The sequence below is a fragment of the Panulirus ornatus genome, chromosome 5 (assembly GCF_036320965.1).
Source record: "Panulirus ornatus isolate Po-2019 chromosome 5, ASM3632096v1, whole genome shotgun sequence".
NCBI lineage: Eukaryota > Metazoa > Arthropoda > Malacostraca > Decapoda > Palinuridae > Panulirus > Panulirus ornatus.
In genome coordinates, this window is record NC_092228.1 from 25,836,379 (window position 1) to 25,850,513 (window position 14,135).

General features: G+C 41.4%; 1 protein-coding gene across 1 annotated transcript in view; it reads left to right on the forward strand.

Moving 5' to 3' along the window:
- LOC139748635 (uncharacterized) overlaps positions 1-14,135 on the forward strand; it is a 707,069-nt gene that overhangs the window by 337,163 nt on the left and 355,771 nt on the right. The gene's annotated exons all lie outside the window — the stretch shown is intronic.

The following is a 14,135-nucleotide window of genomic DNA, read 5'->3' on the forward strand; positions in this document are numbered from 1 at the left end:
GACACCAAGTCCTCATGTGTTAATGTTGATGTCCACATCATAATAACATCATCCCTCACTGCCCTCACACTTCCTTCTCCACCATACCTCCTCATAATGTATCCTCACACTTCTTCCTCCATCATACTTCCTCATAATGTGACCCTACATGTGTATTGTAGCATGTGACCCTACATGTGTGTTGTAGCATGTGACCCTGCATGTGTGTTGTAGCATGTGACCCTACATGTGTGTTGTAGCATATGACCCTACATGTGTGTTGTAGCATGTGACCCTACATGTGTGTTGTAGCATGTGACCCTACATGTGTGTTGTGGCATATGACCCTACATGTGTGTTGTAGCATGTGACCCTACATGTGTGTTGTAGCATATGACCCTACATGTGTGTTGTAGCATGTGACCCTACATGTGTGTTGTAGCATATGACCCTACATGTGTGTTGTAGCATGTGACCCTACATGTGTGTTGTAGCATGTGACCCTACATGAGTGTTATAGCATGTGACCCTACATGTGTGTTGTAGCATGTGACCCTACATGTGTGTTGTAGCATGTGACCCTACATGTGTGTTGTAGCATGTGACCCTACATGTGTGTTGTAGCATATGACCCTACATGTGTGTTGTAGCATGTGACCCTACATGTGTGTTGTAGCATATGACCCTACATGTGTGTTGTAGCATGTGACCCTACATGTGTGTTGTAGCATGTGACCCTACATGTGTGTTGTAGCATGTGACCCTACATGTGTGTTGTAGCATGTGACCCTACATGTGTGTTGTAGCATATGACCCTACATGTGTGTTGTAGCATGTGACCCTACATGTGTGTTGTAGCATATGACCCTACATGTGTGTTGTAGCATGTGACCCTACATGTGTGTTGTAGCATATGACCTTACATGTGTGTTGTAGCATGTGACCCTACATGTGTGTTGTAGCATGTGACCCTACATGAGTGTTATAGCATGTGACCCTACATGTGTGTTGTAGCATGTGACCCTACATGTGTGTTGTAGCATGTGACCCTAAATGTGTGTTGTTGCATGTGATTGTATTGACTCATCTGTACACACCTCACATATCACGTCCATCTTCACGTACACATCGTCTGAACTACTCATACATACCTGACTCACACATTGAGACAACACAATGAGGTAGAAGATTATCCTTGCTTGTACTAGGATTATCCTTGGTTGTACTAGGATTACCCTTGGTTGTACTAGGATTATCCTTGGTTGTACTAGGATTACCCTTGGTTGTACTAGGATTATCCTTGCTTGTACTAGGATTATCCTTGCTTGTACTAGGATTATCCTTGCTTGTACTAGGATTACCCTTGGTTGTACTAGGATTATCCTTGGTTGTACTAGGATTATCCTTGGTTGTACTAGGATTACCCTTGGTTGTACTAGGATTATCCTTGGTTGTACTAGGATTATCCTTGGTTGTACTAGGATTATCCTTGGTTGTACTAGGATTACCCTTGGTTGTACTAGGATTATCCTTGGTTGTACTAGGATTATCCATGCTTGTACTAGGATTATCCTTGGTTGTACTAGGATTACCCTTGGTTGTACTAGGATTATCCTTGGTTGTACTAGGATTACCCTAGGTTGTACTAGGATTATCCTTGGTTGTACTAGGATAATCCTTGCTTGTACTAGGATTATCCTTGGTTATACTAGGATTATCCTTGGTTGCACTAGGATTATCCTTGGTTGTACTAGGATTATCCTTGCTTGTACTAGGATTATCCTTGGTTGTACTGGGATTATCCTTGGTTGTACTAGGATTGTCCTTGGTTGTACTAGGATTATCCTTGGTTGTACTAGGATTATCCTTGGTTGTACTAGGATTATCCTTGGTTGTACTAGGATTACCCTTGGTTGTACTAGGATTATCCTTGGTTGTACTAGGATAATCCTTGGTTGTACTAGGATTATCCTTGGTTGTACTAGGATTATCCTTGGTTGTACTAGGATAATCCTTGGTTGTACTAGGATTATCCTTGGTTGTACTAGGATTATCCTTGGTTGTACTAGGATTATCCTTGGTTGTACTAGGATTATCCTTGGTTGTACTAGGATTATCCTTGGTTGTACTAGGATTATCCTTGGTTGTACTAGGATTATCCTTGGTTGTACTAGGATTATCCTTGGTTGTACTAGGATTATCCTTGGTTGTACTAGGATTATCCTTGGTTGTACTAGGATTATCCTTGGTTGTACTAGGATTATCCTTGGTTGTACTAGGATTATCCTTGGTTGTACTAGGATAATCCTTGGTTGTACTAGGATTATCCTTGGTTGTACTAGGATTATCCTTGGTTGTACTAGGATTATCCTTGGTTGTACTAGGATTATCCTTGGTTGTACTAGGATTATCCTTGGTTGTACTAGGATTATCCTTGGTTGTACTAGGATTATCCTTGGTTGTACTAGGATTATCCTTGGTTGTACTAGGATTATCCTTGGTTGTACTAGGATTATCCTTGGTTGTACTAGGATTATCTTGGTTGTACTAGGATTATCTTTGGTTGTACTAGGATTATCCTTGGTTGTACTAGGATTATCCTTGGTTGTACTAGGATTATCCTTGGTTGTACTAGGATTATCTTTGGTTGTACTAGGATTATCCTTGGTTGTACTAGGATTATCTTTGGTTGTACTAGGATTATCCTTGGTTGTACTAGGATTATCCTTGGTTGTACTAGGATTATCTTGGTTTGTACTAGGATTATCCTTGGTTGTACTAGGATTATCCTTGGTTGTACTAGGATTATCCTTGGTTGTACTAGGATTATCCTTGGTTGTACTAGGATTATCCTTGGTTGTACTAGGATTATCCTTGGTTGTACTAGGATTATCCTTGGTTGTACTAGGATTATCCTTGGTTGTACTAGGATTATCCTTGGTTTGTACTAGGATTATCCTTGGTTGTACTAGGATTATCCTTGGTTGTACTAGGATTATCCTTGGTTGTACTAGGATTATCCTTGGTTGTACTAGGATTATCCTTGGTTGTACTAGGATTATCCTTGGTTGTACTAGGATTATCCTTGGTTGTACTAGGATTATCCTTGGTTGTACTAGGATTATCCTTGGTTGTACTAGGATTATCCTTGGTTGTACTAGGATTATCCTTGGTTGTACTAGGATTATCCTTGGTTGTACTAGGATTATCCTTGGTTGTACTAGGATTATCCTTGGTTGTACTAGGATTATCCTTGGTTGTACTAGGATTATCCTTGGTTGTACTAGGATTATCCTTGGTTGTACTAGGATTATCCTTGGTTGTACTAGGATTATCCTTGGTTGTACTAGGATTAACCTTGGTTGTACTAGGATTATCTTGGTTGTACTAGGATTATCCTTGGTTGTACTAGGATTAATCTTGGTATGTACTAGGTTAATCCTTGGTTGTACTAGGATTATATTGGTTGTACTGGATAATCTTGGTTGTACTAGGATTATCTTGGGTACTAGGATTATCCTTGGTTGTATGGATTATCCTTGTTGTACTAGGATTATCTTGGTTGGTACTAGGATTATCTTGGTTGAACTAGGTTTATTGGTTGTACAGGATTATCTTGGTGTACTAGTTTATCCTTGGTGTAACTAGGATTATCCTTGGTTGTACTAGGATTATCCTTGTTGTACTAGATTACCTTGTTGTACTAGGATTATCTGGTTGTACTAGGATTATCCTTGGTTGTACTAGGATTATCCTTGTTGTACTAGGAATCCTTGGTTGTATAGGATTATCTTGGTTGTACTAGGATTATCCTTGGTTGTACTAGGATTATCCTTGATGGTTGTACTAGATATCCTTGGTTGTACTAGGATTACCTTGGTTGTACTAGGATTATTGGTGACTAGGATATCCTTGGTTGTACTAGGATTATCCTTGTTGTACTAGGATTATCCTTGTTGTACTAGGATTATCTTGTGTGTACAGGATTATCCTTGGTTGACTAGGATTATCCTTGGTTTGTGACAGATTATCCTTGGTTGTACTAGGATTATCCTTGGATGTACTAGGTTTACCTTGGTTGTACTAGGTTATCTTGGTTGTACTAGGATTATCCCTGTGATAGGAAATCCTTGGTGATAGGAATATCCTTGGTGGTACAAGGATTATCCTTGGTTGTACTAGGATTATCTTGGTGTACTAGGTTTACTTGGTTGTACTAGGATTATCCTTGGATGGTACTAGGATTATACCTTGGTTGTACTGAGGATTATCTTGGTTGTATAGGATATCTTGGTTGTATAGGACTTATCTTGTTGACTGGAATATCTTGGTTGTATAGGACAACTGGTTGATGGACAATATCTTGATGGGACAGACTACTTGTGTACTAGATTATCCTGGTGCATACTAGGATTGTGGACAACGGTTTGATGGGACAATAGTCTTGATGGGACACGGTTTGATGGGACATAGTCTTGATGGGACAACGGTCTTGATGGGACAATAGTCTTGATGGACAATATCTTGATGGGACAATAGTCTTGGATGGACAACAGGTCTTGATGGACATAGGTCTTGATGGGACAACGTTATGATGGAAACGGTGTTGATAGGACAATATCTTGATGGGACAGGTCCTTGTGGACAACTGGTGATTGGACAAAGCGTCATCTTATGGAGTACTTGGTCTATTGACCAACAGTCCGACATGGGCGCGACATCTTGATGGGCAAAGTACTTGCTGGGACAACAGTCTTGATGGGACAACAGTCTTGATGGGACAACAGTCTTGATGGGACAACGGTGTTGATGGGACAACAGTCTTGATGAGACAACGGTGTTGATGGGACAATAGTCTTGATGGGACAATAGTCTTGATGGGACAACGGTGTTGATGGACAACAGTCTTGATGGGACAACGGTGTTGATGGGACAACGGTGTTGATGGGACAATACTCTTGATGGGACAACACTCTTGATGGGACAACACTCTTGATGGGACAACAGTCTTGATGGGACAACGGTCTTGATGGGACAACGGTGTTGATGGGACAACGGTGTTGATGGGACAATAGTCTTGATGGGACAACAGTCTTGATGGGACAACGTTTAACATGTCTGATGGGACAACAGTCTTGATGGGACAACAGTCTTGATGGGACAATAGTCACGTTGATGGGACAACGTTGCTTGATGGGACAATCAGCTTGATGGGACAACGTGTTGGACAAGTTTGTGGGACAACGGTGTTGATGGGACAATAGTCTTGATGGGACAACAGTCTTGATGGGACAACAGTCTTGATGGGACAACAGTCTTGATGGGACAACGGTGTTGATGGGACAACAGTCTTGATGGGACCAAAGTCTTGATGGGACAACAGTCTTGATGGGACGACAGTCTTGATGGGACAACGGTGTTGATGGGACATAGTCTTGATGGGACAACGGTGTTGATGGGACAATAGTCTTGATGGGACAACGGTTTTGATGAGACAACGTGTTGATGGGTCAATAGTCTTGATGGGACAACGGTGTTGATGGGACGATAGTCTTGATGGGACAACGGTTTTGATGAGACAACAGTCTTGATGGGACAACGGTGTTGATGGGACAACGGTGTTGATGGGACAATAGTCTTGATGGGACAACCGTGTTGATGGGACAATAGTCTTGATGGGACAACGGTCTTGATGGGACAATAGTCTTGATGGGACAAGTCTTGATGGGACAACGTTGTTGATGGGACAACGGTGTTGATGGGACAATAGTCTTGATGGAACAACGGTCTTGATGGGACAATGTCTTGATGGACAACGGTTTGATGGGACAATAGTCTTGATGGGACATAGTCTTGATGGGACAACGGTGTTGATGGGACAATAGTCTTGATGGGACAACGGTGTTGATGGGACAATAGTCTTGATGGGAGAACGGTCTTGATGGGACAAGTCTTGATGGGACAACGTTGTTGATGGGACAACGGTCTTGATGGGACAATAGTCTTGATGGGACGATCAAGTCTTGATGGGACAACGGTTTTGATGAGACAACAGTCTTGATGGGACAACGGTGTTGATGGGACGATAGTCTTGATGGGACAACGGTTTTGATGGACAAAGTCTTGATGGGACAACGGTGTGTGATGGGACAACGGTGTTGATGGGACAATAGTCTTGATGGGACAACCGTGTTGATGGGACAATAGTCTTGATGGGACAACGGTCTTGATGGGACTACAGTCTTGATGGGACAACGGTCGTTGATGGGACAACGGTGTTGATGGGACAATAGTCTTGATGGGACAACGGTGTTGATGGGACAATAGTGTTGATGGGACAACGGTGTTGATGGGACAATAGTGTTGATGGGACAACGGTCTTGATGGGACAATAGTCTTGATGGGACAACGGTCTTGATGGGACAATAGTCTTGATGGGAAAACGGTGTTGATGTGACAATAGTCTTGATGGGACAACGGTCTTGATGGGACAATAGTCTTGATGGGACAACGGTGTTGATGGGACAATAGTCTTGATGGGACAATAGTCTTGATGGGACAACGGTGTTGATGGGACAATAGTCTTGATGGGACAACGTTGTTGATGTGACAATAGTCTTGATGGGACAACGGTGTTGATGGGACAACGGTGTTGATGGGACAATAGTCTTGATGGGACAACGGTGTCGATGGGACAATAGTCTTGATGGGACAACGTTGTTGATGGGACAACCATGTTGATGGGACAATAGTTTTGATGGGACAACGGTCTTGATGGGACAATAGTCTTGATGGGACAACAGTCTTGATGGAACAATAGTCTTGATGGGACAACGGTGTTGATGGGACAATAGTCTTGATGGGACAACGGTGTTGATGGGACAACGGTGTTGATGGGACAGCTGTTGGTATATTCAAAATAAACTCATCATTACAGAACACGGAAAGAACAAACAAACATTACTTAATGTAGTTAATGTGGTTGCTGTAGTGTACTACCAAGGTACTGTAGTGATGGTTACTGTAGTGTACTACCAAGGTACTGTAGTGATGGTTGCTGTAGTGTACTACCAAGGTACTGTAGTGATGGTTACTGTAGTGTACTACCAAGGAACTGTAGTGATGGTTACTGTAGTGTACTACCAAGGTACTGTAGTAATGGTTACTGTAGTGTACTACCAAGGTACTGTAGTGATGGTTACTGTAGTGTACTACCAAGGTACTGTAGTAATGGTTACTGTAGTGTACTACCAAGGTACTGTAGTGATGGTTACTGTAGTGTACTACCAAGGTACTGTAGTGATGGTTACTGTAGTGTACTACCAAGGTACTGTAGTGATGGTTACTGTAGTGTACTACCAAGGTACTGTAGTGATGGTTACTGTAGTGTACTACCAAGGTACTGTAGTGATGGTTACTGTAGTGTACTACAAGGTACTGTAGTGATGGTTACTGTAGTGTACTACCAAGTGTATACTGTAGTATATTTGGTTACTGTAGTGTACTACCAAGGTACTGTAGTATGGTTACTGTAGTGTACTACCAAGGTACTGTAGTATGGTTACTGTAGTGTACTACCAAGGTACTGTAGTAATGGTTACTGTAGTGTACTACAAGGTACTGTAGTGATGGTTACTGTAGTGTACTACCAAGGTACTGTAGTGATGGTTACTGTAGTGTACTTACTGTAGTGTACTACCAAGGTACTGTAGTGATGGTTACTGTAGTGTACTACCAAGGTACTGTAGTGATGGTTACTGTAGTGTACTACCAAGGTACTGTAGTGATGGTTACTGTAGTGTACTACCAAGGTACTGTAGTGATGGTTACTGTAGTGTACTACCAAGGTACTGTAGTGATGGTTACTGTAGTGTACTACCAAGGTACTGTAGTGATGGTTACTGTAGTGTACTACCAAGGTACTGTAGTGATGGTTACTGTAGTGTACTACCAAGGTACTGTAGTGATGGTTACTGTAGTGTACTACCAAGGTACTGTAGTGATGGTTACTGTAGTGTACTACCAAGGTACTGTAGTGATGGTTACTGTAGTGTACTACCAAGGTACTGTAGTAATGGTTACTGTAGTGTACTACCAAGGTACTGTAGTAATGGTTACTGTAGTGTACTACCAAGGTACTGTAGTAATGGTTACTGTAGTGTACTACCAAGGTACTGTAGTGATGGTTACTGTAGTGTACTACCAAGGTACTGTAGTGATGGTTACTGTAGTGTACTACCCAAGGTACTGTAGTAATGGTTACTGTAGTGTATACCAAGGTACTGTAGTAATGGTTACTGTAGTGTACTACCAATGGTACTGTAGTAATGGTTACTGTAGTGTACTACAAGTACTGTAGTTATGGTTACTGTAGTGTACTGCAAAGGTACTGTAGTAATGGTTACTGTGTGTACTACCAAGTTACTGTAGTAATGGTTACTGTAGTGTACTACCAAGGTACTGTAGTAATGGTTACTGTAGTGTACTACCAAGGCACTGTAGTAATGGTTACTGTAGTGTACTACCAAGATACTGTAGTAGCGGATGCTGTAGTGTACTACCATTGTACTGTAGTAACGGGTACTGTAGTGTACTACCATTGTACTGTGAACGCGATACTGTAGTGATACTGCTGTAGTGACTACCATTGTACTGTAGTAACGGGTACTGTAGTGTTACTAACATTGTACTGTAGTAAACGGATACTGTAGTGTACTACCATTGTACTGTAGTAACGGGTACTGTAGTGTACTACCATTGTACTGTAGTAACGGGTACTGTAGTGTACTACCATTGTACTGTAGTAACGGGTACTGTAGTGTACTACCATTGTACTGTAGTAACGGGTACTGTAGTGTACTACCATTGTACTGTAGTAACGGGTACTGTAGTGTACTACCATTGTACTGTAGTAACGGGTACTGTAGTGTACTACCATTGTACTGTAGTAATGGGTACTGTAGTGTACTACCATTGTACTGTAGTGATGATAAGTGTTGGCCAGACATGTGAGTTTGTCTGTACGTGTGTCATGAACCTGTGGTACAGCACTGTCTGATTCCCAGGGCTCACGTAGGTAAGAGGCAGTCAGAGGCGAAGAACTAATTGAATTGCAGGTGAAGGTCTTCCTTAATAACATCAGGTCATGTGAGAATATCCCACAGGAATATTTGGGTCACAGCGGAAGGCTTCCTGGCCATGATATGAATATTATCTTTTGCAGAATATCTGAAGACATCTTAATGGTACAAGTTCATGACCAATGGTGGTAGCACTTACCTGGCACATAGTGATGATAACAGTGTGTGGTAACCAGGTCATATATGGTGTGGTAACCAGGTCATATATGGTGTGGTAACCAGGTCATATATGCTGTGGTAACCAGGTCATATATGCTGTGGTAACCAAGTCATATATGGTGTGGTAACCAGGTCATATATGGTGTGGTAACCAGGTCATATATGGTGTGGTAACCAAGTCATATATGGTGTGGTAACCAGGTCATATATGGTGTGGCAACATGATCGTACATGGTGTGGTAACCAGGTCATATATGGTGTGGTAACTAGGTCATATATATGGTGTGGTAACATGATCGTAACGTCATATATAGTGTGGTAACAAGATCATACATGGTGTGGTAAGAGGCTGGTGACGTCATATATGGTGTGGTAACAAGATGGTAACGTCATATATGGTGTGGTAACAAGATGGTAACGTCATATATGGTGTGGTAACATGATGGTAACGTCATATATAATGTGGTAACAAGCTGGTAACGTCATATATAATGTGGTAACAAGCTGGTAAAGTCATATATGATGTGGTAACAAGATGGTAACGTCATATATGGTGTGGTAACAAGATGGTAACTTCATATATGATGTGGTAACAAGCTGGTAACGTCATATATGGTGTGGTAACAAGATGGTAACGTCATATATGATGTGGTAACAAGATGGTAACGTCATATATGGTGTGGTAACAAGATGGTAACGTCATATATGATGTGGTAACAAGCTGGTAACGTCATATATGGTGTGGTAACAAGATGGTAACTTCATATATGATGTGGTAACAAGCTGGTAACGTCATATATGGTGTGGTAACAAGATGGTAACGTCATGTATGATGTGGTAACAAGCTGGTAACGTCATATATGGTGTGGTAACAAGCTGGTAACGTCATATATGGTGTGGTAACAAGACGGTAACAAGTATGATGAGGGCGTGGTACAGTACAGTACGTGAGGTGACCTCTGCATTATGTACATCAGAAGTACAACAAATGTACATCAAGATAAATGATTAGAAATGATTATGTTTGGGATGATGACGAGGAACGTCATGATGTGATGATGTGGTCTGACACCAGGATGATGATGATGTGGTCTGACACCAGGATGATGATGATGTGGTCTGACACCAGGATGATGATGATGTGGTCTAACACTAGGATGATGATGATGTGGTCTGAGACCAGGATGATGATGTGGTCTGACACCAGGATGATGATGATGTGGTCTGACACCAGGATGATGATGTGGTCTGACACCAGGATGATGATGATGATGTGGTCTGACACCAGGATGATGATGATGATGTGGTCTGACACCAGGATGATGATGTGGACTGACACCAGGATGATGATGATGTTGTGTCATTATGACAGGATGTCATCATAATGACACCAGGATGATGATGATGATGATGATGATGTGTCATTATGGCAGGATGTCATCATAATGACACCAGGATGATGATGTGTCATTATGACAGGATGTCATCATAATGACACCAGGATGATGATGATGATGTGTCATTATGACAGCATGTCATCATAATGACACCAGGATGATGATGATGATGTGTCATTATGGCAAGACGTCATAATAATGACACCAGAATGATGATGATGATGTGACATTATGGCAAGACGTCATCATAATGACACCAGGATGATGATGATGATGTGACATTATGGCAAGACGTCATAATAATGACACCAGGATGATGATGATGATGATGTGTCATTATGGCAAGACGTCATCATAATGACACCTGTTGTTCTCTGATCATGACTCGTCATTATTGATCCTTGTGGTTTGTCATATTGTCATCCAAGACCAAGAAATGTTATGTATCTAATGATTTCGACGTGATGATGATCATGATTATGATAGTGATAATAATAGTAATGATAATGATAATAATAAAATATCTAAACATGATATCCATTTCCCGCGTTAGCAAGGCAGCGCCGGGAACAGATTAATAAAAGGCCACATCTGCTCACAACCATTCTTTAGCTGTCAAGTACAATGTATCACCACCAGTGCTCACTCTCCTCAACCAGCACTACATACTTGCTCATGGTTCATTTCGTACGATTTAAATGCCTAGGTTGAGTCCATACACACCACGTCGTCCCCTGTATAACATAGCGTTCCACGTGACTCTATACTGAGCAAGCCTTTCACCCTCCTGCATGTTCAGGCCCCGATCACTCAAAATCTTTTTCACTCCATCTTTCCATCTCCAATTTGGTCTCCCACTTCTCCTCGTTCCCTCCACCTCTGACACATATATCCTCTTGGTCAATCTTTCCTCACTCATTCTCTCCATGTGACCAAACCATTTCAAAACATCCTCTTCTGCTCTCTCAACCACACTCTTTTTATTACCACACATCTCTCTTACCCTTACATTACTTACTCGATCAAACCACCTCACACCACATATTGTCCTCAAATATCTCATTTCCAGCGCATCCACCCTCCTCCGCACAACTCTATCCATAGCCCACGCCTCGCAACCATACAACATTGTTGGAACCACTATTCCTTCAAACATACCCATTTTTGCTTTCCGAGATAATGTTCTCGACTTCCACACATTCTTCAACGCTCCCAGAACCTTCGCCCCCTCCCCCACCCTATGATTCACTTCCGCTTCCATGGTTCCATCCGCTGCCAGATCCACTCCCAGGAATATGAGGATGGGCAGGATACAGTATAGTGTGGGAGGCAGGCTACAGTATGACCAACATGGGATGGGCAGGATACAGTATAGTGTGGGAGGCAGGCTACAGTATGACCAACATGGGATGGGCAGGATACAGTATAGTGTGGGAGGCAGGTTACAGTATGACCAACATGAGATGGGCAGGATACAGTATAGTGTGGGAGGCAGGTTACAGTATGACCAACATGGGATGGGCAGGATACAGTATAGTGTGGGAGGCAGGTTACAGTATGACCAACATGAGATGGGCAGGATACAGTATAGTGTGGGAGGCAGGCTACAGTATGACCAACATGAGATGGGCAGGATACAGTATAGTGTGGGAGGCAGGTTACAGTATGACCAACATGAGATGGGCAGGATACAGTATAGTGTGGGAGGCAGGTTACAGTATGACCAACATGGGATGGGCAGGATACAGTATAGTGTGGGAGGCAGGCTACAGTATGACCAACATGAGATGGGCAGGATACAGTATAGTGTGGGAGGCAGGCTACAGTATGACCAACATGGGATGGGCAGGATACAGTATAGTGTGGGAGGCAGGTTACAGTATGACCAACATGAGATGGGCAGGATACAGTATAGTGTGGGAGGCAGGCTACAGTATGACCAACATGCGATGGGCAGGATACAGTATAGTGTGGGAGGCAGGCTACAGTATGACCAACATGAGATGGGCAGGATACAGTATAGTGTGGGAGGCAGGTTACAGTATGACCAACATGGGATGGGCAGGATACAGTATAGTGTGGGAGGCAGGTTACAGTATGACCAACATGGGATGGGCAGGATACAGTATAGTGTGGGAGGCAGGCTACAGTATGACCAACATGGGATGGGCAGGATACAGTATAGTGTGGGAGGCAGGCTACAGTATGACCAACATGAGATGGGCAGGATACAGTATAGTGTGGGAGGCAGGCTACAGTATGACCAACATGGGATGGGCAGGATACAGTATAGTGTGGGAGGCAGGTTACAGTATGACCAACATGGGATGGGCAGGATACAGTATAGTGTGGGAGGCAGGCTACAGTATGACCAACATGGGATGGGCAGGATACAGTATAGTGTGGGAGGCAGGCTACAGTATGACCAACATGGGATGGGCAGGATACAGTATGTAATAGTCTACATTGTTGACCTTATTTATCACCTTTAACAATAACCTTTACACAACATCCAGAGACTCTGGCTACAGCAACCTCTTCTGTAACTCAACCACTCTGGCTACAGCAACCTCTTCTGTAACTCAACCACTCTGGCTACAGCAACCTCTTCTGTAACTCAACCACTCTGGCTACTGGCAGCTTTGGCTCCTGTAACCTGACCACATCCCCAACATCAAACGTTCACTGATAATGATAACAATAATAACAATAATAATAATAATGATAGTAATGATAATAATGATAATGATAATAATAATGATAATAATGATAATTATAATAATAATAATAATAATGATAATGATAATAACATTAATGATGATAAGAATAATGATAATGATAATGATAATGATAATAATGATGATAATAATAATGATAATGATAATGATAACAATAATTATAATGATGACAATGATAATGATAATATTAATAATAACAATGATAATAATAATAATGATAATGATAATGATAATAATGATAATGATAATAATGATGATGATAATAATAATGATAATGATGATAATGATAATAATAATAATGATAATAATCATAATAATGATAATAATAATAATAATAAAGAGAATAATAATGATAATAATGATAGAAATAATGATAATAATAATGATAATAATAATAATAATAACAATAATAATAATAATAATAATAATAATAATAATAATAATAATAATAATAGTAACAATAATGATGATAATAATAATAATGATGATAATAATAATATTAATGATAATAATAATGATAGTAGTAGTAAAAGTAGTAATAAGGCGATTTAAGGGGGCAGGAGCGGGGGGCTAAAAACCCTCCCCTCATTTTATTTCAACTCTCTAAATGGGGAAACAGAAGAAGGAGTCACGCGGGGAGTGCTCATCCTCCTCGAAGGCTCAGACTGGGGTGTCTAAATGTGTGTGGATGTTACCAAGAGAAAAAAGGAGAGATAGGTAGT